Source organism: Phyllostomus discolor, chromosome 2 (assembly GCF_004126475.2).
Source record: "Phyllostomus discolor isolate MPI-MPIP mPhyDis1 chromosome 2, mPhyDis1.pri.v3, whole genome shotgun sequence".
Classification (NCBI taxonomy): Eukaryota; Metazoa; Chordata; class Mammalia; order Chiroptera; family Phyllostomidae; genus Phyllostomus; species Phyllostomus discolor.
The window spans coordinates 109,423,644-109,449,766 of record NC_040904.2 but is presented as its reverse complement, the minus strand read 5'-3'; the positions used below and the strand labels follow the sequence as shown (position 1 = coordinate 109,449,766).

At 42.9% G+C, this 26,123-nt stretch overlaps 1 long non-coding RNA gene across 1 annotated transcript; it reads left to right on the top strand.

Moving 5' to 3' along the window:
• The first annotated feature begins 6,099 nt into the window (after positions 1 to 6,099).
• Positions 6,100 to 25,728, top strand: LOC118498925. The gene is made up of 3 exons (XR_004901413.1): positions 6,100 to 6,111; positions 11,335 to 11,337; positions 25,593 to 25,728. It is a non-coding gene; the product is annotated as an uncharacterized LOC118498925 (long non-coding RNA).
• The last annotated feature ends 395 nt before the right edge of the window (positions 25,729 to 26,123 follow it).

Sequence of the window (26,123 nt, the reverse complement as noted above, 5' to 3'; positions counted from 1 at the left end):
TACAAGCAGCAACCAATAAGTGGAACAACAAACAGGTCTCCCTCTTAAAAACAAAACAAAACAACAATAACAACAAAGAAAACAAAAGAAACCCTGGAGACAAAAGACCCAAGTTCAAGTTTTTGCTGTATGATCTTAGACAGTCACTCAGACTCTCTAGACCTTATTTGGAGTGGTGACCATCTCAGTCAGAGTTGTTGGAGGATTCAATTGGTAAAGCTTATCAGCAGCAAAGGAAGGCATATTTATGCTCTATGTTCTCATTCTTCCTAAATGCCAGCGACCCTCAGATCAGAGTATGGTTTAGAGATGAGGAGAGGAGTGTGAGTAACGAAGCAACTGAAAGAGGGAATCCACCAGATTGTGGACCAGCACAGGGGCTGCCAATCAGGCCCTAAACTCGGACTCAGGACCAGGGCATTCCCAACTGGTAGACTAGTTTAAGTCCTTTAATTCCAGGCTAAGAATATTTCCTAGGAATTTGTAAGCCTGGTCTTCTTTTCCTTAGCATTTACCAAGGTCCCTCCATGGGCCACCTGGTAGGCCTGTCATTGCCCTCTAAAGGGAAGCTTCCGTGATATAACAGGGGATTAAGGAGTAGAAAAGGGAAAGGAGTTGAGGATAAAAAGGGAAATGACCCTTTCTGGAATATCAACCTGGTGGAAATCACTAGGACCCTGGAGAGAGAAGGGAAAGCCACATGCCCATGGGGACAGCAGCTTGAGATTATTCCAAGATATTGGGGAGGGGGTGGGAGTCACATGCATTTCTGGAGCAGAGAGGGACTGCTGGAGGTTTGCGTAGCCCACGCAGAGCTGCAGGTTCCCAAATAAAGCATCGCCTTTAGGCCCCACACCCCAAGTCCCAATTCAGGGATGCCAGGGTGGGTGGTGAGGGGTGGGTGAGGGGGGACAGAGGTTTCAGGTGGAAGGAGGAAGTATAGGTCCCTCGTTTTCTCTGGGCTGAGGGAGCTGGAGACAGCATGGCTGAGTGGGTGACCTAGCTAAGTCCCAGCCTTTAGAAAGGGATTAAGGAGAGCGCAGAGGGTACCAGAACCTTCCTGGAGGCCAGGTCTGGGGGCCAAATTGGACAGAAGCCTCTGGGCCAGGATATTGCTCTTGTGACCCTCTTCTAGTCCTAGCTACTATTTAATTGTCAGATGTTGGTGAGCTCTTGCGCCACCACCGATGAAGGTGGCTCAGGGCCATCCAGGCTGCGGCTGGCAGGGCTGGAGCTGGCATCCTGGCCACAGCTGCAGAGTTGGAGCAGGGCTGGCCCCCTATGCACACCACCCAAGGGCCCTAGCTACTGCTTGCATGCACCCCACTATTCCCTCCCCTATTCCATCTGCCCCCCTGCACTGAGCATGCCTTAGTTGATGCTGCAGGGCTGGGGGCCTCAGCTCGGACCACAGACTTCCAAGGGGGCCACAATAATGACCAACAGTAGGTTCATGCACCTAGGCTGCCCCCTTCCTAGCCTGTGGCCACCCTCAACTCCCAAACAATGCAGCATGGTTTAAGACTGCACTGCAACTGACCTCTGCCTGCACAAGTACTCCACGACAACCTGGAGCCTGCAGAGGCAGCCGTCCCTGTCCTGTGCCTCAGCCAGGAGTTTCCAGGCTCGTCAGGAGGGCGGCTGCCATGGGTGCTTCAGGCTCAGTGCCTTCAGCAGACCCTGTACTCCCCCAGCACCCCATCCTCACCTTCAGCATGCCTTCATCATACTTGGGATTGATGTCCACTCTCTCCATTCTGAGAGGCACCAGCTGCACCCCACTCTCCCACCCCACCTTCATTTCCTCGGCAATCATGGCTGTTCTGAGCCCCATTTATTCCAGGGGCTGGGCAGGGGGCATGAACCAAGCCCTCTCAGCCACCCACCTTGGGGTGCTGGTGTTACATAGCAGACTGGGGGGGGGAGGGGGCAATTATTGGCCCACCCAGGGATGCCAAAAACTGTTACAGAACACACACACACACAGGCCAGGGGGGTATGATACACTATTACCGAAAGCACCTCCCACTAGGTTCAATTGTCCGTTGCTACAGGAAAGGCATTGAGAGCAATGCCAGAGATTTGTGAGAAGGAAAAGAAATGTTTATTTAGAGCTATATAGACTTAAAGTAATGACCCAATGTCTTCATTAAAATTTCAAAGTCCTTTTGGATACCCACAGTGCTTCCTTCTCCCCCTGTCCTAATTTGGGATACTATATCTCAGGAAAAGAAGTAGATGTCCATGATTCAGGCTACGAGCACCATCAGCTGTGTTGCAGTCCAGGCAGGATCTCTAATTAATCCAAAGCCATGTGGCACCTTCTCATGGCCTACTGGCAAGAGTTCTTTCACCTTCTTCCAGGCCACGTGGCCAAAGGGAGCACCCCAAAGTCATGTGGTCCTCTTCTACCAAAGCTGAAGGGATCCCCACTCTGGCCAAAACCACATGGTTCTTCTCAGCAAAGCAGTGGGGAGATGGGGGTCGCCCCTCTGCCAAAGCCAGGTGGTGCTTCTCTCTCACAGGGCTGCAAGAGTCCCCACTCTGGTAAAGACCACGTTATTCTCTCTTTTACTGCCACAGCCAAGTGGTCCTCTCACATGGCTGCCGCATCTTGGTTTAAATCCCCACGCCGATACTCCTCTGCAGCCCCATTTCCGACTCCTCCCACAACTGGCTACACTTGTCAGCACTCCCATATCCTTCCAGCTTTACTGGGCTTCTATTGTGAGTCTGGGCATGGAGCCAATCTTCTCCAAGCTCTCACACAGGTGCTGTAACTCTGGGGACCTGCCCCCAGTTACATCTTGGGTGGAAGTCATTTTCATCCCCCTGGCTCCAAGCACAGCCACAGCTATTTAACATATCTATGCAACCAGTTAAAGGTTATACATATGCTAAATGACCATGCCATGTATTAGCTGCAAAGCTATGGCTGTACAAAACGCTCTGCCTGTTCCTGCTCCATATGTCCCTTCCCCCAACTCACACCTGTGGGAGGAAGGGGTGAAGACATCTTATATGTCTTTCTAATATTTCCTAGACACCTTGAGTTCTGGACCCCATTCCAAATCCCTATTTGGTGCCCCCCTCTTGGCTGCACCCTGTAACACTGGTGCCGGCTTCACAGCCACCCACCTGCAAACTAAGTGGTCCAGGGTTTGAGTCTCTCAGGCTCGAGGCTAGCTCACAGAACATGGGGGAGCCCAGCTTAGGATGGAGTAGGTAGTACTTAGCGGCCCAGGGATCCATTGGTCCCACCTGCAGCACAGGGACTGGCTGGGAGGAGCCGGAGCAGCAGCACAGGAGGAAGCAGGCCTGCAGCCAGAGCGGAGAAGTTTCTGCAGGCAGTGGGGGCTACGCTGGTTGGGGCTGAAGTGTTGTGAGCACTTATATGAAACCTATTTCTGGCTGTTCCTCCTGCTGGCTGCCTGGCCTTCCTCCCCGCACTGCTGTGATCCTCAGATTCTGGGGATCGCCCACCCCACCCCCTGCAGAACGCTCTCCCCTCCATCCCTCTCCTGCTTCCTGGTCTAACTGGATTCTTCCAGGCCCTTCTGGATGCTCCTAAGGTGCTCCAGTACTTTGCCTGCCAAGCCAGATCCACCCCATACATTGCAGCCCACCTCGTGGTTTGCTCAGAGCTGTGTAATGGGCCATAGTGGCAGCGCATGGGTCTCTGTAAGGCCCCAGATGCGCGTATTTATAAATGTCGATGGTAAGTCAGGCGGCAAGGCCTCCCCGCGTTTCCTCGGCAAGAACACAAGGCATTGGGGAGGAAGAAGGGAAGGGAGTTGGGGTGGGCTGCGGAGGGCAGTGAGTGAGGAGCACTGACCTGAGTGCACAGAATTGGATGAGAGCAGCCTTATTTTTCCCAGAGCCCAGAAGACATGCCGCTGTCAGCTCTTTAAAATGCTTGGAACAGTCAATTTGCAAGAAATGACCTGCTGAGCTACGGGTTCTTAAACAGGGCACGTATTGAGTGGTACGACCCCCACAATAATGAAACAACTATTTCAGTTAATATTTAAAAACAAAAAAGTGGTTTCAACTCAGGAAAAAAGTCATTGCATTTTACTAAAGGCTGTGGCAAGGTGTATGTTCTTATTATTTGGTTCCCAAGTGTTTATCTGTCTGGAGGTCAATGCTCTGCAGCACCTAGTTACCCGAACAATTGCTTTTTTTAAAAAAATCCTTGCAATAGTTTATTTTTTAAAATGACTTTATTGTTGTTCCATTACAGTTGTCTGCATTTTCTCCCCACCCCTTCCCCCCACCTCAGCCTAACCCACCTCTCTCCCATGTTTCCATCCTCCTCCTTGGTTTTGTCCCTGTGTCCTTTATGGTAGTTTCTGAGAACCCTTCTCCTCACTGTCCCCTCTCCCCTCCCCTCTGGCTATTGTCAGATTGTTCTTGATTTCAATGTCTCTGGTTATATTTTGTTTGCTTTTTTCTTTTGTTGACTGTGTTCCAGTTAAAGGTGAGATCATATGGTATTTGTCCCTCACTGCCTGGCTTGCTTTTTCACAAAAAGATTCTTGTAGAGAGGGTCTTGATTTTGGTAAGCACTTAACCCCAAGTTAGCATAGTGCCTGGTGAGCAGTATCAAATAGTCATTGGCTGTATGAATTTGTATTCCAATAACAAGAAAGAAAATTCTTGAACCTGGGCAATGGGCCTGGCACTGTGCTGTTGGAGGCAAACTGTCCCTTTTAGGTAAGTAACCACAGGACTGTTTGTTACACATGAAATTTCATACCTTAACATAATTTGATAATTCATCATAGTCCTCTCGGATCAAACTTTACTGAGAGAAGATACAGAAGAAATAAAGCCAGTTCCTCCAGCAATTTACAGCAAATGAATTTAGCCACAGCTAAGACATCACTTATTCTTTCTTTTTTTAAAAGGATTTTATGTACTTATTTTATTAGAGAGAGGGGAGGGGAGGCAGAAAGAGAGGGGAAGAAAGATGGAGGTGTGAAAGAAACATCCATAGGTTGTCTTTTGCAGCAGGGACCTGACATGTGACCCAAATGTGGACCCTGACAAGGAATCAAACTGGCAGCCTTTTGGTTTCCAGGAGGACCATCAAACCACTGAGCCACACAGATTATGGCAAGACATTTCTTCTTAGGTGACTGGGGATATATTGGAAGGATATGGTGTCAAAACTCTCTGAAATTCCAGGTGATGGGGATGGAGGGTAGGGTGCTGGCTTGCAGGTGTGGCAGTGATTTACTGTTGTCTTGTGCACCTGTTTAGTCTCAGCATGTGCTAGTTTTTAATGCTAGGGCCATTGAGTATTCTTTGGCAGAAAAGGTTGGGATGAAAGAGAAAACTTCACCTTTAGAGTAATGCTTTTCTGCACCTTTTTCTTTATTGGGAGCAAACAGCATAAGTCCATGTCTTTTTAATTCCCATCAGCACGTATTAATTGAGCACTTAGGATGTGCCTGTCATTGCATAAACAGGTAACTTAATAGCAGTAGAAAGAGCACCTGCATGGGAGTAAGCAAAGACTTGGGTTGCCCATACACTGACCATTCGATCTGGGGCAGGTGATTGGGATAGCAACAGCTGTCAGCGAGGGCAGTTGTGATGGTTCAAGAAGAGGAAATGTGTCAGCTTTCTGGTATGGTGCTTGTCTTCAAGCAGGTGGTTACGACATCAGGGTCATCACTCTAATGTGATCAATGTGGTGGTTGCAATGGGGACAAAGTGCTAAAAATACAGAGGCCCAGAAGAGAAGGGAAAGTTAGGGTGCAAGGGAAAGGGGAAGGACAAGAAGGAAAAGTTTTCAGTGAGAAAGCTCTTCACCCACTCAGGAAGTGAGTGGGTGTGGGGCTGAGAGATGGGCAGGAGTGGGGAAGGCAGAGGGCACAGGGTTCTTAAAATTCAGAGCAGGAACTTTTTGTTACTGGATTTGTTTTCTGGTCATTTGCATTATATTCTTCTGGTTGTAAAACTTACACATATTCAATGTAGAATGTGCATGGGTATTTCACTCTTTCCCTCCTGTTCCTTACCCCTTTCATATCCCAGTGGAATTAGTGGTCTCATCACAGATGTTTAACAATGTAGTTCTTCTTAATGGTATCATTCAATCATGTAAAATCCTTCTTAAAATTTCCCTTTTGGCTAGAGAAAGAGAGCACACTTGAAAAATAGCCATCCACTGTACCCTGTAGATGAGCAATGCTAAGGTTAGAAGTTTTGTCATTGCCAAAACGAGCCATCCTGAGCTAATCTGGCTCATGTCCCTAATGCTAGACCCATCCTTCACACATGAAGACACCTTGTTTTTTAAAGGTGATATTTTTTCTTCTTAGAGTGTCAGTGCTCTTAAACATTTAAAAAATATTTAGTATTTGGATCACTCAAAAGCATGAGAGATGAGTGTGTGTGCAGATATGTGTGCACACACGTTACGTAACACAGAATGTAATGAAACTTGGCAGGAGAGTACCCAACCTAAGAATTAGAACCTTACCACCACAATTTGTGTCAAAACTGTGATACGAAACATGGTAAGGACGCTTCCATAACTTCTTGTTATGTTTGTTCTCTGTTGCCTGAGAAAAACACAAACTATACCACTGGTGAAAAGTGCTACTATACATGTCATGAAACATTTATGGATATGCTTATTTTAGTGATGGCAGCTCCACTTCACACATTTGAAAAATAGTAGACCTCTACATGAGGCCTGCACATAATGGAGATCTGCATGGTGCAAAGGCTAAGCTCATGGGCACTGGATTGGGTTTACCAGGGTTCAGATAGTAACTTTGTCATTGAACACATCATGAGTCCTTGGGCAGAAGTGAAGGATCTTCATCTAAATTTGTTGTTTCGTTTGTGAGTGTCCAGTTGTTCTATTGCCATTTGTTGACTCTATCTAACACCTGGAAACCAACACAGGGAGGCTGCCAAAATGAGCAAAGAAACAGCCTTCATCAGAGTTTTCTCGTCTTCCTCATATAGATATTGTACATATGTTGGCAGACTTATACCTAAGTATTTCAGTTATTGGGGATGGTGCTAGTGTAGATAGTATATTCTTAACTTCAAATTTCACTTGTTCATTACTGGTATATGGAAAAGCAATGAGCTTTTGCACGTAAACCTATATCCTGTGGCCTTGCTGTAATAGAGTTATGTATTAGCTCTATTCGGGCTTTTTCTTGTTGTTGATTATTTTAGATTTTCTACATGGATGATTATGTCATTTGAAAAGAAAGATAGTGATTTTTCATGTGTGTCTTATTTAAAAAATCTTTGTCTATTCCATGGCCATGAAGATAGTCTCCTTTTTGTGTTTTAAATTCTAGGAACTTTTAAAAAATCTTTCACATTTAGGTCTGTGATCCATCTCAAATTAATTTTTACATGTGGGTGAGGCGGAGTCAGGTTTATTTTTCTTAAATATGGATGTACAGTTGATCAGGCCCCATTTATTGAGAGATGACCTCTCCTCACTGAACTGTAACAGCTCCTTTGTCGTCGTCCCTCAGGTGTGACTATGTATTTGTGTCTGTTGGCGGACTCTCCTTTGTTCCAGAGGTCTCCTTTGTTCCAGAGGTCTCCTTTGTTCAGCTATCCCTTGCCACACGGTATCTTAGTTGCTGTAGCTTTAAAATGAGTTTTGGCATCTGGTAGTGTAAGTCCTCTAGCTTTGTTCTTCCATTGTTAAGATTGTGTTGGCTTTTGTAGGTTGAACACATTTTTTTTGTGCACATATTAGACTCATTTTGTCAATGTTTAAAAAAGTACTGGTGTTCTGGTTGAGATTCCATCGAATTTATACATCAAATCAGGGAGATTTGACATCTTAAATACTGAATCTCCTAATCCAAGAATGTTATGTGTGCCTCCATTTATTTAGGTATTTTCTATTTTTTCTTAGCAATGTTTTAATGTTTTATATTTTTCAGCATAGAAGTCTTGCACATCTTTTCTTAGATTGGTTCCTAGATATTTTTGGTTCAAGTGCTATTGTAAATGGTATTTTATAAAGTTAATTTTCTAATTGTTTGTTGCCAGTATGTGGCACACAATTGATTTTTGTTTTTATTTTTTATTTTAATTTTGGTAAGGTATACATAACATGAAATGTACCATTTTAACCATTTTTAGGTGTATAGTATTGTGGCACTAAGTACATTCACACTGTTGTACAAACATGCAAATAATTTATTTTCGTAAAAGCTTTATTGAGACATAATTCAGACCCCATATAATTCACCCATTTGCAGTGTACAATTGGGTGCCTTTTAGTGTATGCACAGGGTGGTGCAGCCAATCACCACAATCAAATATTGAACGTTTTCATCACCCCATGAAGAAATCCTGTGCCCTTTAGAAATCACTGCCCAACCTTCCCCAGCTCCTGGCCCCTGGCAACCAGCAATCTATTTTTGGTCCATCTGTTCCCTTCTTAGTTCACAGGTATTTAAGGGGTTTGAGAGCATGACTGGTGCTTCATCTTCATGCATATGTTATGCTTGAAGAATGCCATAGCAGCCTTAGCTGCTCCTGTACTTCTGTCAGCCTTTTAGACACTCGCGTTGTTTTGTTTGCTTATCTGCCTGAGTCTTAGCTTTCTCTTTCTTTCTTTCTTTCTCATCTTCTGTTTCTTCTAATGAATGGAAGTGGTATATTTATTCTTATTTTTATTTTTTTAGAGAGGGGGAAGGGTGAGAGAGAAAGAGAAAAAAACAATTTGTTGTTGGACTTTTTTATGCAATTCATCATTTGACTGTTATGTATGCCCTGGCTGGGGATCGAACCCATGACCTTGGTGCACCAGGACAGTGCTCCAACCAACTGACCACCCAATCAGGGACAAAAGAGGTGTATTTCTTACATGTGACACCCTCTCTTTCTCTGAACATTGAGGCCAAAAATCCTACTCTTCCTTGGTGGGTTCTCCTAACCCTGAATCACCATATCCTTCCACGTGGCTTACTTTTCCCTAGTTCATTCCATTGCTGCTTGAAAACGTTTGTCTTTCTCCATTTTTATTCACCAAGTTTTCTTTCTCTCATGCCATTGATTTTTAAAGCCAATTTTACTGAGGTCTGATTTACATGTGCTAAATTGAGCAATGTTAAGTGTATAGTTCAGTGAGTTTTGATAAATGCACACAGCTGTACAGCCACCACAACCACCACAATACCAAGCCTTCACATCCCCCCGAGAGTTCACTTGTGCCCCTCACAGTCAGCCCCACCAGCCCTCCTCCCTGGGCCCTGGCAGCTACTAATCTGCTTTCTCCTACAGCTTAGCCTGTTCGACAATTTCATGTGAGAGAATTATTCAGTATGTATCTCTTGTGTCTGGCTTCTTTCACTTAGTGTAAGCTTTTGAGATTTACCTGTGTTGTGTGTATCAGTAATTTGTTTTTCTTTTTTTAATTCCTGAACAGTATTTCATTGTATGGATATGCCACAGTTTGTTTATCTGTTCACAAGCTGAAGGACTTTGGGGTTGTGTCTAACCCATAGCTACCAGGAATGAGTTACTGGAACATTCTCATAAAAATCTTCTTTATTTTCTATTCATGTCCACATGAGGAGCAGGCTTTGCTAGGTCATATGGTAAGAATATGTTTTAACTTTATAAAGAAATGCTCAACTGTTTTCTAAATTGGTATGCTATTTGTATTTCCATCAGCATGAGGATGCTCTGCATCCTTGCCAATATTGAATAGTCTTTTCATCATTCTAGTGAGTATGCAGTGAAAATCATAGTGGTTTTATAATTCTCATTTCCCTAATAAATAATGATATTGAGCATCTTTTTGTGTACTTTTCCATTTTGTATCTCAGCTTTGGTGATGAGTCTCTTCATATATTTTACTGATTAAAATCATATTTTTAAAAGTATATTTTATTGATTGTGCTATTATAGTTGTCTCATATTTTTTCTTCACTTTATTCCCCTCTGCTCTGAACCCCACCTCCCACTAGCATTACCCACTCCTAGTAATGTCCATGAGTCATACATATTAAGTTCTCTGGCTTCTCAATTTCCTATACTATTCTTAACCTCCCCCTGTCTATATTCTGCCTACCATTTATGCTTCTTATTCTCTGTACCTTCTTTCCCATTCTACTCCCACCCCTCCCCGCTGATAACCTTCTATGTGATATCCATTTCTGTGATTCTATTACTGTTCTACTTGTTTGCTTGGATTATTTTTGGGGTTTTTTATATTCAGTTATTGATAGTTGTGAGTTTGTTGTCATTTTACTGTTCATGGTTTTGATCTTCTTTTTCTTGGATAAGTCCCTTTAACATTTCATATAATAAAGGCTTGGCGATTATGAGCTCCTTTAACTTGACCTTATCTGGAAAGAAGTTTATCTGCCTTTACATTCTGACTGATAGCTTTGCTGTATAGAGACATCTTGGATGTAGGTCCTTCCCTTTCATCACTTTAAATATTTTTTTTCCAGCCCTTTCTTGCCTGCAAGGTTTCTTTTAAGAAATCAGCTGATAGTCTTATGGGAATTCCTTGGTAGGTAACTGTCTCCTTTTCTCTTGCTGCTTTTAAGAATCTCTCCTTATCTTTCATCTTAAGTAATTTAATTATGATATGTCTTGGTGTGTTCCTCTGTGGGTCCAACTTCTTTGGGACTATCTGAACTTCCTGGAAGTCTGTATCCTTTACCAGATTGGGGTAGTTTTCCTTCATTATTTTTTCAAATAAGTTTTTAATTGCTTGGTCTTCCTCTTCTCCTTCTGGCACCCCTATGATTCAGATGTTAGAATATTTTATGTTGTTCCAGAGATTCCTAAGCCTCTCCTCCTTTTTTTTTTTTTGAATTCTTGTCACTTCATTCTGTTCTGGCTGAATGTTTATTTCTTCATTCTGTTCCATTCATTGATTTGAAACCTGGTTTCCTTCTCTTTACTCTTGGTTCCCAGCATATTTTGCTTGATTTCACTTTTCATAGCTTTCACCTTTTCCTTGATTTTGTGACCATACTCAACCATTTCTGTGAGCATCCTGATTACCAGTGTTTTGAACACTGCATCTGATAAGTTTGCTATCTCCTTGTCACTTAGTTCTGTTTTTGTAGCTTTGATATCTTTTTTCATTTGGGCCATATTTCTTTGTCTCAGTGCACCTTTTATGTTGTAAGAGGCAGAGCTTTAGGTATTTGCCAGGGCAGGGAAACCTGCTTTGCTGTGTTGTGGTGTTGTATGTCGGGGAGGAGTCAGAGAGGAAACAATACCACATGCTCAGCTCTTGCTCCACTTTCAGTCACTTCCCCCACTACCCACAAACAAATTGGGCCCTTTAGGTGCTGATTCCTGAGTGAGTGGGTTTGTGTATATTCAAGGACCCTGTGGGTCTCTCCAACAAACTCACCTGTGAAGCTGGGAGTTTCTCCCACTGCTGTGACCCGAACACATTTTTACATTCAGGGGTTTTGAGGCCTTAGTTTTCCATGCTGGAGCACTGGGTTGTGTCATCTGCCTTGCTCCCCAGTTATTCTTCCTGGCTTATCTACAGGCAAATATGGAAACACCCAGTCTGCCAGCCACCATCTTGCCTGCCCAGTCCACTGCCTTGCCATGCGTCCTCTCTATCCTGGGTGCCCATCTCTGCCCCTCCTACCTGTCTGGATGAATGTTTCTTCTTTAACTGCTTGGTTGTCAGACTTCCATAAAGTTCTATTTTCTGGCAGTTCTGGTTGTTTTTTGTTTTTAAATTTGTTGTTGTCCTTCTTTGGTTGTTGAGGAAGCACAGTGTATCTACCTATGCCTCCATCTTGTCTGGAAGTCTAAAACTATACATCTTTATAGGAATTTATATGTACACCCAAATGTACACTTATTCTTGTTTTATTTATTACTCAAAAGGTAGCATAATTCCATGCCTTTTCATAGGGATCTTTCTTATAATTTAGTTGCATAATACCCCACTGGGGATTCATCCAGTCTCCAATTCATAGGCATTTAGATTATTTCTAATATGTTGCTGTTACAAATAATACTATAATGAGTAACGTTGTCCACATATTGTTTCATATTTGTGGAGGAGAACTTTTAGGGTAAATTCTGGAAGTGAAAGTTTGCTAAAGAAAGAGTGAATGCATATGTGGTGTTGTTAGATGTTAGGATACTTCACTGCAGGGGGTCATGCCCTGTTGCACTCTTACAAGTCATGTGTAGCACAGGCTTTCATGCTTTTAAAATTTAGTCAATTAGGAAAGGAGAACTAGAATCTTGGTGTGGTTAAATTGCTTCCTTTTCATAGAACTTGTAATGCATTATTATTTTTGTTTCTGGATTTAGGTTTGTGTGTTTGTTTATTTACTTTTTAGAGGGGAGGGAGAAAAAAGAGAGAGAAAAACAATGATGTGAGAGAGAAACATTGATCTGTAGCCTCTTGAATGTGCCTTGATCAAGGACCCAATTTGTAAGCAGGCATGTGTCCTGACCCTGGAATCAAACCAGAGACCTTTCACTTCAGAGGATGAGGCCCAACCAACAGAGCCACACTAGTGAGGGCTTTATTTTTTTTTTTAAGATTTTCACATCTATAGTCATGATAAAGATTGGCTTTAGCTTTCCTTTCTTGAACTGTCTTTTTAAAGTTTTAGTATAAAGATTATGCTAAGCTCATAAAATGGGTTGACGAACGTACCCTCCCTCACTTTCTATTTTCTGAAAGTGTTTGTGTATAGTTGGCATTATCTTTTTTAAATGTTTAGTAGAATCTATTAATGAAGCTGTTCAGGACTGGAGCTTTTCTGTAGGAAAGATATTAATCATTGATTCAGTACGTTTTGTAGTATTAGGACTGTTCAGATTTTTCCACTATGTACATTTTAATAGTTCATTTTTTTCTAAGAATTTGTCTAATTTATCTAAAGTCTGTAGATTTATGGTCATAAAATTGTAACCTTTTGAGAAAGACTTTTTCACTCAGCGTAGTTCCCTCAAGATCCATCCAGGTCATTGCACGTATCAGTAGTTTGCTTCTTTTTCATTGCTGAGTAGTAGTCCATGGTGTGGGTATACAGTAGTTCCCCCCTTACCCATGGTGGATATGTTTCAAGACCCACAGTGGACACCTGAAACTTTGGAAACTATCAAACCCTATATGTACTATGTTTTGTATACACATATATCTGTGATAAAGTTTAATTTATGTTAGGCACAGGAGGTTAAAAACAAGAAATAATAATAAAGTAGAACAATTATAACAATATACTGTCATAAAAGTTATGTGAATGTGGTCTCTCTTTCAAAATACCTTATTGTACTGTACTCACCTCTACACTTAAAGGAAGCATTTCATGGTTTCTCTTCAACATGTCTGAATTGCCAGCATCACTACTTTTGCACTTGGGACCGACAAAGGGTGACTTGAACTCAAGCACTAGGGTACTATGACAGCCGACCTGATACCCTGAACAGCTACCAAGTGACTCACAGGTGGGAGCTGTCCAGTGTGGAGGCGCTGGACAAAGGGATGTTTCACATTCCAGGCAGGACAGAGCGGGATGGCTTGAGATTTTATTATCCTACTCAGAAAGGCTCCTCAATTTAAAACTTATGAGTTGCTTCTTTCTGGAATTTTCTTTTATTTATTTATTTATTTTTTAAAGATTTTATTTATTTATTTTCAGAGAGGGAAGGGGGGAGAGAGAGAGTGAGAGAGAGAGAGAGAGAGAGAAACATCAATGTGCGGCCGCTGGGGGCTATGGCCTGCAACCCAGGAATGTACCCTGGCTGGGAATCGAACCTGGGACACTTTGGTTCCCAGCCCGCGCTCAATCCACTGAGCTACGCCAGCCAGGGCTAGGAATTTTCCATTTAATATTCCAGACCTCAGTTCACCATGGGTAACTGAAATGGTGGAAAGTGAAACTACAGAGAGGTTGGGACTACTGTACTATGATTTCTTTAGCCAGTCTTCTATTGAAGGACATTTGGCTGACTCAGCTTTTAGCCATTATAAATAAAGCTTCTAAGGACATTGGTTTCGCTGGGTAGCTGGCAGGCCAAGGATGGCATCAAGGAACCACAGGGCTGGGACTGGCAAGAAAGGTTGCTGGATGGTGAATACCAGTGTGTGTCTTCCACAAAGAACTGAAGCACATCCTTCAAATTTTCTCTAGCTCCCTCTGCTGATAAAGCTTAACAACACGTCAACTGGCAAAGAAGGAATGTTTCAGGGTGCAGTTTCAGTATTACAAAACGAAGCACTAAAGGGTAGATTTGGAACTGAGAGATAATAATGGATAATTACAACACTGGTTTTTACTTCTTTGAATTAAAAAAAAACACTTATGTCTCTTATTTTCCTTAAGCTAAAATATTCAAAATACATATGGCACTTTCAGTATAATATACCAATGTTATCACTAACATTGAGACTACTGAATGCACTTAAGACTTTCTTGAGGTTTTTTTCTTTTTGTCTGTTTTTTATGTGTACTGTTAGGATTGTACAAATGAAATATTGCATTTTAAGTCACTTAAAATAATTTCTCTCCTGATCCTTTCTCTGTGATTTTACTAAAAATACACAATGAGGTTTATTTGCTGTAGTTTATTTTCAGCTTTTGAGGATTGTTTTTTCCCTTTGACCTGTATTTTTGCTTATACAAAATATTTATTTAATTCCAAATCAATATATGTATTTAATGCCACAAATTCAGCTTTAGATGTATCTTAGCAATTTTGACATGTAGTATTTTCATCATCAAGAAATTGAAATAGTTTCTAATTTCCATTAAGAATTCTTCTTCATTCCATTATTACTCATAAATACATTCCTTAATTTTAAAATGTATGAAGATTTAAAAAGGTATATTTTCATTATTTTTAGGTTAATTGCATGTGGACAGGGAAGATGTTTTGTATGAATTGAAGTGTTTGAAATCTGTGTGTGCTTGAACAGAATACTTATTCCACAGTTACTGGCCACAGTGTGCTATGCAAGTCCATTGTAACTGAAAAAATCATATTTTTCAGTTCTATATCCCTACTTATTTTCTCTTTGTTCTGTCAGTTCTGGGAGAGGTGAATAAATTTATTAATTTCTGCCTTTTGTTCTATCAAGTTTTGCTTTATGTATGTTGAGGTTATGTTATTAGACTCACATAATTAAAGAATTAGTATATCTTTCTTGTGAATTAAATTTTTATTGATATTAAATGCTGTTCTTTAGTAGTGGTTTTTGCCTTAAGATCTTTTTTTTTTGTCTGCACTAATCTAGCTATGCTACATTTTGGGGGGATAGCATGGTGTTTGCATGGTATATCTTTGCCCTTCCTTTTCTGTCAATCTTCCTGTGTCCTTTTGTTTCTGATATGTCTTGTAAATAGTGTGGGGTTGGTGTTCTATTTTTAATCCAGCCTAACACTTTTCTTTTAACTGGAACATTTAATCAATTTACATGGAATGTACTGCTGACATATTTGGGCTTAAAACTACATTCTTTTAAAAACACTTTCTTGAGTTTATTTTTGTGTATGATGTAAGTTGGTGGTCGAGTTTCATTTTTTTTCATATAGCTGTCCAGATCGTCCAACACCATCCATTGAAGAGGCTACTTTTACTCCATTTTATGCTTCTGCCCCCTTTGTTGGGTATTAATTGACCACAGAGACATGGGTTTATTTCTGGGCTGTCTATTCTGTTCCATTAATCTATGTGTCTGCTTTTATGCCAGTACTAGACTATTTTGATTACAGTGGCCTTGTAATGTATTTTTATATCAGGTATTGTGATCCCTCCTACTTTGTTCTTCTTTCTCAAAATTGCTGTAGCTATTAGGGATCATTTATGGTTCCATACAAATTTTTGAAATGTTTGTTCTATATCTGTGAGATATGTCTTTGGCATTTTAGCAGGGATTGCATTGTATCTATATATTGCTTTGGGCAGTATGGACATTTGATTATATTAATTCTTCCGATCCACGAACATGTTACATACTTCCATTTAGTTGTGTCTTTCTTAATTTTTTTCTTCAGTGTTGTGCAGTTTTCTGAGAACAGGTCTTTTACTTTCTTGGTTAGGTTTATTTCTCAGTACTTTCTTTTTTTCGTTGCTATAGTACATGGGATATCCGCCCCCCACTACCCCTCCCTGCCATAGGAGACCTTTCTGCCTGGCGTGGCCCAGCTCCCACTTGGAGCTACACAGGACCCACGCCCATGGATAGGTTCTCTCATAGGGAATCAGGCCTGCAATGTACCTAGGTCGCTTTGTGTCTTGCTTTTGCTAAAAAACTCTCTCACCCTGAATTGCAACAAACATTTACTGCAAAGTAACTTCCTAAATTCCATGCTAAACTTTCCAAGGAGGAGTGTAACTGTTTCAACTACTTTTCCCTTTTCATTTGCAAATATCCTTCTTCAGTGATGTGATTAGCAGCATTGGCTCCTTTGTTTTCTGTGAAAAGTGACCACCTAAAGCCAACCTGTGCATAAAAATGAGGACTATAATGTAATGTGACCAGAAAAAATAAATAAAGGCCTGTCGTGGCAGAGGCCACTGCTTTTTGCTCCCCTTGCAAGTGAAGCTGCTCACCCTTTTCCTCCACAGGACTCTGTAGTCCGTATGAATGTTTCTCCCCCATCCACAATATCTTGGACCCCATGAGCTGGGGTCCGCATCACCCATCCTGGATTTCTTTCTCTGATATTTTGTTGTTGGTGTACAAAAATGCCTTTGATTTCTGAATATTGACTTTGTTTCCTGCTGTTTTGCCAAACTCACTTATTATGTTGAGTAGTTTTTTGGTGGAGCATATAGGGGTTTCTATGTACATAATCATGTCCTCTGTAAGCAATAACAGTTTTGCTTCCTCCCTTCCAGTTTGGATGCCTTTTATATCTTTTTCTTGTCTGATCATTGTGGCTAGGACTTCTAATACTATGTTGAATAGAAGTGGTGAAAGCAGACATCCTTTTCTTGTTCCTGATCTTAGGGGGAAAGATTTTAGATTTTGCATGTTGAATATGATGTTGGCTATAGGTTTCTCATATATGGCCTTTATTATATTGAGGTATAGTCTCTCTACGCCCACTTTGCTGAGTGTTTTTATCATAAGTGGGTGCTGTTCATTATCAAATGCTTTTCCCACATCTATTGATATGATCATGTGATTTTTGTCTTTGCTTTTGTTTATGTGATGTATTCTGTTTATTGATTTGCATATATTGTACCACCCTTGCATCCCTGGGATGAATCCCACATGATCATGCTGTAAGATCTTTTTAATATGTTGCTGGATGCAGTTTGCCAATGTTGTGCTGATGATTTTAGCATCTATGTTCATCAGCCATATTGGCCTGTAGTTTTCTCCCTTTATTGTGTCCTTATCTGGTTTTGGGATTAGGATGATGCTGGCCACATAAAAAGAGTTTGGGAGTCTTCCCTCTTCTTGGATAATTTGGAGTAGTTTGAGAAGAATTGGGGTTAGCTCTTCTCTAAATGTTCGGTAAAATTTTTCTGTGGAATTCGTTTTCCTTTTTGCTACTCTAATTGGGTGTTTTTTCCTTCCTTATCTTTCAAATTGCTGATTTGACCTTCTGTTTCATCCACTATAATGTATTTTTCCTTTCAGTTCATATATTCTTCATTTCTGACTAGTTTTTAAAATGATTTCTAGTTTTGTTTTTATGTTTCCTATCTCTTTGTTGAACTTCTCACCAAGTTCATCTACTCTTCCCCTAAGGGCATTGAATATCCTTATAACTAGTGTTTCAAACACTGTATTTGGTAGATTGCTTATCTCCATTTTGTTTAATTATTTTTCTGGAGTTTTGTTCTGTTTTTTTTTTTTTTTTCATTTGGGACACACACATTTTTCTCCTCATTTTGGCTGTGTTTCTGTGTTTGTTTCTGTGTATTAGGTAGAGCTGCTGCATCTCCTTGGCTTGGTAGAGTGGCCTTATGTAGTAGGTGTTCTGTAGGGCCCTGTGGCACAGCCTCTTCAATCACCCCAGCTGGGCACTCCAGGTGTGCCACCCCCACCCATGCAGGCTATGTACACACTCCTGTTGTAGTTGAGCATTGATTGCTATTGGCATATCATTGGGAGGGATTTACCTCCAAGCCAGCGAACTGCAAGGACTGCCCGTGACCACCATGGAGGATCAGCTTTTCAGGGGCTCACCCAGCAGAGCAGGACTAACTTCAGTGGGGCTCTGGTGGCTGCTGAATCATCCCCCTGAGTGTGTCACAGGTTGTTGGGTGGTGCTCCAATGGGGTCTGAAGCTGTTCACTGGGTGCACTGGCTCCTGTGAGGAGCAGTCCTATAGGGAACTTATTCATATGAAATGTCAAATGTAGCCCAGCCCCACTGGAAAGCTGATAGGTGGGTGTTGGCACACAGGAAGCCAAACCTACAGATTGGCTTTCTTGTGGGAAACCAGGCCTACATTATACCTAGGCTGCTTTGAGGCTTGCTCTTGGTAAAACTCCCTCACCCTGAGTTGAAGCAGCAAATGCTTACTGCATATCTTTAACTTCCTGAAGTCTGTGCTAATTCTCCCATGGATGGAGTGTAACCAGACCAATCACTCTTATCGTTCTCTTGCATTTGTAACATTTTTCCTTGTTAATCTGTAAGAAGTAATCAGTAACATCCTTTTCCTTTGTTATTTGTAAAAAGTAATCACCTAAAGCAAACCTGAGCATAGTGAATGAGAACCTTCTTTGATGTATGCTATTAGAAAGCCAATAAAAATCTGTCCAGGCAAGGGTCGGGTCATTCTCTTTCTCAGAGAGTAGCTGTGCTGTCCCTTTTTCTCCACAGGACTTTGGTAGTTCATGTGAATTTGTTTGTTGCATCCACAACAGCATGGACTCTGCTGGCCAGAGTCCACATCACAGTCCAAGGTGAGCCACCCGCTGTGTTCTGCCCAGGGCCACTTGGCATGAGCTAAAAAGTGATCCCCAGATGGATGTTACTTGTGCTGGGCCTGGAGGTGCCCAGGAGAGGCCAAGCTATACACCAAGGCTGGCTGCTGCTAGTGCTGGGCCTGGGGCCACTTAACAAGAGTAAGTGTGCACACTGAGGCCAGATACTGCTTGTTTGAGAGATTTTAGGAATGTCAGAAGCATGAACAAAGACAGGCCTTTCCTATGGAAAAGCCACTGTAAACAGTTTGGGTGGGCCCACAAGTTGAGTGGGACAGGATCTCAGGGAATCACCAGGACAGGGTCAGTGTTAGTCACGTTGATGAAGACTCCGATGGGGTGCCCACGTGCTGGCTCTATGGTGGGGGAGGGCTCAGAAAAGAAGCGATGGCCTCCACCAGCACTTCTGTCTAGGAAAAAGCTGCCCCTTCAGCTCTTGCCCTGATGCCAGACACTTAATTCTTCCCTGTATGTCTCTGGTGCCTTGAGAGCTGCTGCCCCAATGCTGGAACTCAGAGTGAATGAGTCTGATTAAGTCTGTGCATGGGCTCTTAGAAGGAATGCCTGGGACTCCAGAAGCCCTCTCTCTCACTCAGCTATAATCCCTGCTACTATTTATAGCCAGAGGTTATAGGGACTTCTCTTCCTGACCTGGAGCTCTGGTCTTGGGTGTCTGGTGTAGGGTTAGGTCCCCTCACCCATCAGGGGGTACCTTCCTGCTTAGATATCCCTCCTGATTTTTTAAAGAGTTTTTTTTTTTTATTATATTTTTTGAGAGGTGGGAAGAGAGAGAGAACATCTCTTTAAGGTGTGGGGAAAATGGAGACAAGTTTACTGGAACAACAATTTTTTTTAAAAGGCACTGTCTGAATATGCCACCTGTTCGATATTCCTAATTTCTCTATTTTCTGGTCTTTCTTTGGATTGAGTTATTTTTTAAATCTTTCTGTTTCCCCCTTCTATAACTTTAGTAGTTATACATTTTTATATTTCTTGTAGTAGATACTTTAGACTCTATAGAAAGCACAACATACATCATGCTATATCTTTATCATCTTCTGGAAATTCTTGTTGCTATAGAGAAATTAGTTGTCAGCCAGGTTGTTATTACTTTGTATGTAATTTGTGTCTTATTCTAGTGACTCTAGCATTTTTATTTTTGTCCTTAATATTCTTCAGTTACACTAAAGCATCATTTTATCTTTATCCTGGTGAGAACTTAGGGCACACTTTCCACATGAGGAATCTTGTCTTTTTTGAATTCTGGAAATTTTCAATGACCTCTATTACCTCTCCTCCATTCTTCTAGAACTTTTCTCAGTCTGTCACATGTCCATTAATTGTTCTGTTATTAAAAATTATTTTATTTTTCTGCATTGCATACTACATGCATTTCTCAGAACCATTTTCTAATTTACTAATTCTCTCTTTAACTGTGTTCAGTCTTGAGTATATCCTATTTGTTGGGATTTAAAATTGTAATGCCTATATTTTTAATTTCTGAGTTTTCTAGTTGGTTGTTCTTCATATCTGTCTATAAATTCTTGTTTCATTCTCTTTGCTTCTAGTTTATAGTTTAAAGTACTCAGTTTTTATAGTTCTGTGGACTATAGACCACTCACACCCCCATCTAACCACAGGAGGCACTTTCTATCTCAACAGAAAAGATGTGCTTCAGATAGCAGGATGAGATCCTAAAAGTTGTTACCTAATAGCACATATCTCATGTTTTAGGAATCTCATATGAATTTTTAAAAATATTTTTTTTATTTATTTATTCATTTTTATAGAGGGGGGAAGGGAAGGAAAAAAGGAAAGGGAGAGTAACATCAATGTGTGGTTGCCTCTTGTGTGCCCCACTGGGGACCTGGCCAACAACCCAGGCATTTGCCCCAACTAGGAATTGAACCAGCAGCCCTTTCTTTCTCACTCTGGTGCTCAATCCACTAAGTCACACCAGCCATGGCTCATATTAATTTTTATTGTATAGTTTGCAGGTGAAAAAATAAACTCTCCAAGAGTTAAGTGAATTGTCAAAGCATATATTGCTAGTAAGAGGCAAAGACATAGTCAGATTTTTCTTGTCTCTTCTGATTTTTCACTATTTTTTGATGTTTTCACGATTACATGTTACCCACCTTTGAAGAAATACATAACCACCTCCAGCAAGAGAGAAACAGCTTCCCCCTGCGTACCCCCTTATTCCTTACAGAGATGTTTAGCGGTACAGCACATTCTTCAAAGATTGCTGAGTGGAAGCCGAAAAGTATACCTCAACCACAAACATCAGGGACTTGATGAAAGCACTCCAATGTGCTGATCAGGTGAGGACATCTCAGACATCTTCCTGCTTCAGCCAAGGTAGAACCACCTCCACAGTGGTAGCTAGTTGTGTGTATAGCCATTGTGTCAGGAGAGTGGGAAGAATTTCCAGTCAGCAGAGTACTACAGCTCCAGGTCAGGTTCCCATGTCCTTAATTTGACCCATACCTTCTCCACCCTCTCAACCCTGGGTCCAGCTTTAATCCTGTCTCTAGATTCACTCCTCCTCTTCCTTTCTCTACCAGGATCATTATTCTCTTTTTTAAACAATCTCCATCCTTCAACCTTCCTTACTTACCGAGTCCCCTCTCTCCTATAGTTCCAGAAGAGGAAATTTCATACATCCTCTGTTACTGCAATTCAACATCATCCACGAAAAGTTGGGAGGTGTACTGCATCTGGAGTTGCTGGATGTCATCATTAACTACCTACAGACAATGGTGAGGAGCCCATGCCCCTGGGTTGGGGGCTGTGAGGAAAGAAAGGATCCCAGGTCTAAACCCAGGAGTTCCTTTGTAGTGAATGATGACAGTTGGAGACTAAGTGGTATCTAGGATATGAGTACCTAAAGTTTCTAAACAATTTACTAGAGCTAATGTCTGATATCATGAACATGTCTCAAGAACTGTGACCTAGAAGATAATGAAGTAAAGGGGTAAGATGAGAGAAATGAGATGGAAAGGAGGAAAGGATTTAGGCTTTTGGCCTCAAAGCCTGACCTTGTTTTCCTGCTGTATGCTAACCCTCCTCCTGGAATACCTTAGACAGTGACCCTTGTTACTGCAACTCAACTAATCATCTCAATCTATTTACTAAGCTGTTTAAATCCATCCACTTGTCTGCTAACCCGTATTTGGACTGGACATTCATAGCATCTACCTATTCACCTAACCACATGTTTTTGGGCTTAATTTTGCTGACACTGGGTAAATCTGGTTATTTTCTTGGTTAACTGCCTACCTACAAGGTGTCTTCCAGTTTCTCGGCCTTCCTTGGCATGCCTGCTTTCTGGTCAAGACCCTTGACCTATCAGGGACTTTTCAAATTGGCCTCCACCATCTAACCACCTTTCTGATGGTTCACTTGCAGCTGCAGGGTAAACTCTGTGCTCTGGATATGCCAGTTCCCATTCCCACCCCAACACACAGGCCAGAGACTTTGCGGAGATTTTGCCTTTGCCATCTGTCATGGGGAAGGTGTACATTGAATGAAGTGGTGGGATGAGGTATGTTCATTCCTGCCCTCCTGCTGGGGGAGAGACACTTATTGATCAATGCTGAGTCTCGGGATCTGAGGGACACATGTTTGATATTAACTTTGGAACAGTTAAGTCCTTCTCTCTCCAGAATCCAGGAGAACTGGAGATGTGCAATGCTGTCTTAATAGTTCTGGACATAAGTATCCACAAATGGTCTTCACCAAGTTGTGGGACAGAAGTATGATAATTGTCGGCCCCCAAGGAGCCTCATGGTGGCAGTGGGGGAGCTTCAGCCTCTCCCAAGGTCTTACTCCCTGTGGTGGAACAGTTGGTCTGAGAAGAGAACAGGGGCAGCCAGCATTGGGGGTGTGCTGTATGGAGTTTACAGTATAGCTTTATCCTCCAGTCATGGGTGTGTGTGTGTACAAGGGTGGGGGACAAACTAGCATACCTGTAGGGCTGATGGGAACTCAGGAGGGAGTTCCTGGAGACTAGAATGGCACAGGAGGGCATATTAGGGCATGGGAGACTGTGGGGCTGGAGGTTAGACTTGGGAACAATGATGGAGGGAGAAGACTAAATAGAAAGCCCCCATTTGAGAGTGGTGGGTAGAGGCAAAAGAAAAGTGAGGAGTGCTTTGCTTGGGGGGGTCCTAAAGTTTTGAATTTGATTAGAGGTTTGGAAAGTAATAGTGTAATAGGATGAGACAGAGAATCACCATACAATCTCCATCCTGGTGGCTGTTGGTGACAGAATAGGCTCTCTTACCCATTCCACTCCCCTCCCTCAGTCACAAAGTGTGAAAAACAATTAATTCGCCAGGTAAATGACAGTACCTACCTTTTCTTTACCACTTGGAATTGGGTCCTGAGAGAGGTTGGGGGAAGTCAGCTGGCCTTCTGGGCATTAGGTTCAAAATGATAAGGCTTATGGGTTGGGCTGCATAGCAAGCTTAGAGGACACAGTGACAGAAGCTGGAAATGTGTCTGTCAACCTAACCAGGCCAAATGTTCTTGTTACAGAACACAACAAGGGGGGCCTGGGATGATATACTATTATTGAAAGAAGGCCCCGGGTCTGTTATGTCCGCCGCCCTAGGAAAGACGTCTCTCAATGCCAGAGATTCGTGAAAAGGAAAGGAAATGTTTATTTAATGCTATACTAACTTAAACTAGTGACCTAATGTCTTTATCAAAAAATCCTAAAATCCCTAAAAACACCCACAAACACACAGTCCTTCCTTCCTTCCCCCTTTGCCCAGTCCAGAGTACCGTATCTCAGGAAAGGAAATAGAAGTCCATGGCTCAGGCAGTCCTCTGGTTCTTCTCAGTTAGTAATCCCTCTCGACTGGGAGACCTCCCTGGGTTCCTGGCACCCTCGGCTGAGTCGCCAGGATCTCTGCTAAAACCAGGTGGTGGTTCCCCCTTCTAAAGCTGTGGGGGTCCCCACTCTGGTGCAGGCACGTGGTCCTCTCTCTCAGGGCCACGGGAGTCCCCACTCTGTCAAGGCCACGTGGTTCTCTCTCTCTCAGGGCTGCAGGAAGGGAGAGTCCCCACTCTGCCAAAACTGCATGGTTCTCTCCTCCAGGGCCGCCGCGTGGTTCTCTCTCTCAGGGCTGCACATGGTTCACCTTTTCAGGGCTGCACATGGCTCTCCTTCCTAAAGCAGCATGGTTCTCCCCTCTATGGCTGAGGTCCTTCCCACTCTGCTAAAGCCGCATGGTTCTCTCCTTCCTCAATGGCCGCCAAGTCTGGGTTTTAAATCCCCGTGGCCAATCTTCCTCTGCAGCCTCATTTCCGACTCCTCCCACACTTGGCTTCACATGCCAGAACTCATATCCTTCCAGCTTTACTGGACTGCCATCATGAGTCTGGGGAGGTGTGGCCCCATGTCATGGAGCCAATCATCTCCAAGCTCCCACGCAGGCGCTGTAACTGGGGGGACCTGCCCCCCCCCCCCAGTTCCGTCTTGGTGGGGAAGTTACTTCCATTCCCCTGGCTCAGGGCATGGCCACAACTATTTAACATATCTAAGCGACCAGCCAAAGGCTATAGATATGTTAAATGACCACGCCAGAGCTTAGCTACAAGGCTGTTGCTATGCAAAGCAGCTCTCAATGGCCCTGCTCCATTTGTCCCTTCCCCCAACCCACACCCTGGGGTGGGGGGGGGGATGGAGACATCTTAAAAATCTCCTGGACACCTTAATTCTGGACCGCATTTCAAATGCCCATTTGGGGTCCCCCCTCTTGGCTGCACCCTGTAACATTCTCACTTCAGAACAGTGAGCAGAGCTTCAGGCAACATGGCTCTTTGTTCCCTTAAGGGTCCTTGGAAGGGAGTGGGCTTGTGTAGGGTGTGTCACTACCTTTCATTGGTATGCTGAGCTAACACCCATCACTGACCTTTATTTTCCCAGCAGCTCTGTGAGGTGGTCACGTTAGGAACTGTGGTCCTATTTAGCTGCTGAGGAAGCTGAAAGGAGAATAAATTCAGTAACTTGCTCTGGCTCATTCAGACTCTCTGGAGGCAGAGCTAGGATGAGAAACCAAGCCTCCTCTTCCCTAATCAATAAGATTTTCTACAGTAAAGCTGGGCAACTCCTATCCTTGGGATAAGGACATTTTTCTTGTACTCTCCCTCCCAGGTTCTGCTCTTAATTGAGTGCATATGGCAACATACCATGTTACTTCTGAGGATGGCCCAGGAGGTGGACAACATATTGGCATTGTCTCATGATGAGGATCAGGAGGGTCTGGGGAAGGCTTTTCTAGAGTCAGGGAGGGAGGAGAGAAGGTCAGGAAGAGTCTGTGTCCCTCTGCATATGGATCCCAGAAGGCTATGGAAGGGGCAGATGATGGCTGAGAGCAGGTGTTCTTCTCCATCTGACCTTTCTCAGCCTGCTATTGGGCAGGGGCAAGCTGATAGAGATGCTGTCGGCGTTGATAGCCTTTCTCTTTCACTTTCCCTGTCCATGCTGGGTGAACGTAGTATGGTCTGAAAGGAAAGATAGTTGGGGAGGTGGTGGATGGGTTGGGTTTTCTCAGCACAGCACTCTGGAAACCCTGTTAGGGCTGGGAATGGTACTTACAGGTGTATATGCTTCCCTTTGTGGGAAGGGAAAGGTGAATGGGGCTTTAATTCCCTGCTCCCCTTACAGCACTCTACAGATTGGTGACCCGTGCCCGGTAACATCTGTGAACTGGGCATGAGAAAGTGATGGCCATATTTGAAAATGAGTTGTCCTTCACGGCTGAACTCACTTTCCAGGTTATCTTCAACCAATGGTCTTTGAAGAGCAAGGACTAGGTGGGAGTGGGAGATAGCAAGGGTTGGGCGGATGGGCTGAAGGAGTAAGGCTTGAGCCAAAGGTGGAGCAGGACAGTGTTTTTCCACTTGCCAGTGGAAGGCTGACTCACCAGGCTCTTCCAGGAGAACAGAGTGACTCTCCTCAGGCTCCTTTACCATTCTCCAGGAAAGGGTAGGGTCAAAAAACACTTCATTGTCCATTCACTTATTTGTTAAGTGTGCAGTTTATATCTCCTGATCACTCTTACTTGCCAGGCCCTGTGTAGGCCCTGGTAATACAAAGATGAATAAAGCAAAACCCCTAAGGGCTTGTGACGCGTAATCACTGGCCAGCAATGATCACACAACACTGAGGATGGTTCGTCGAAACATGAGAAATGAATATACACAGA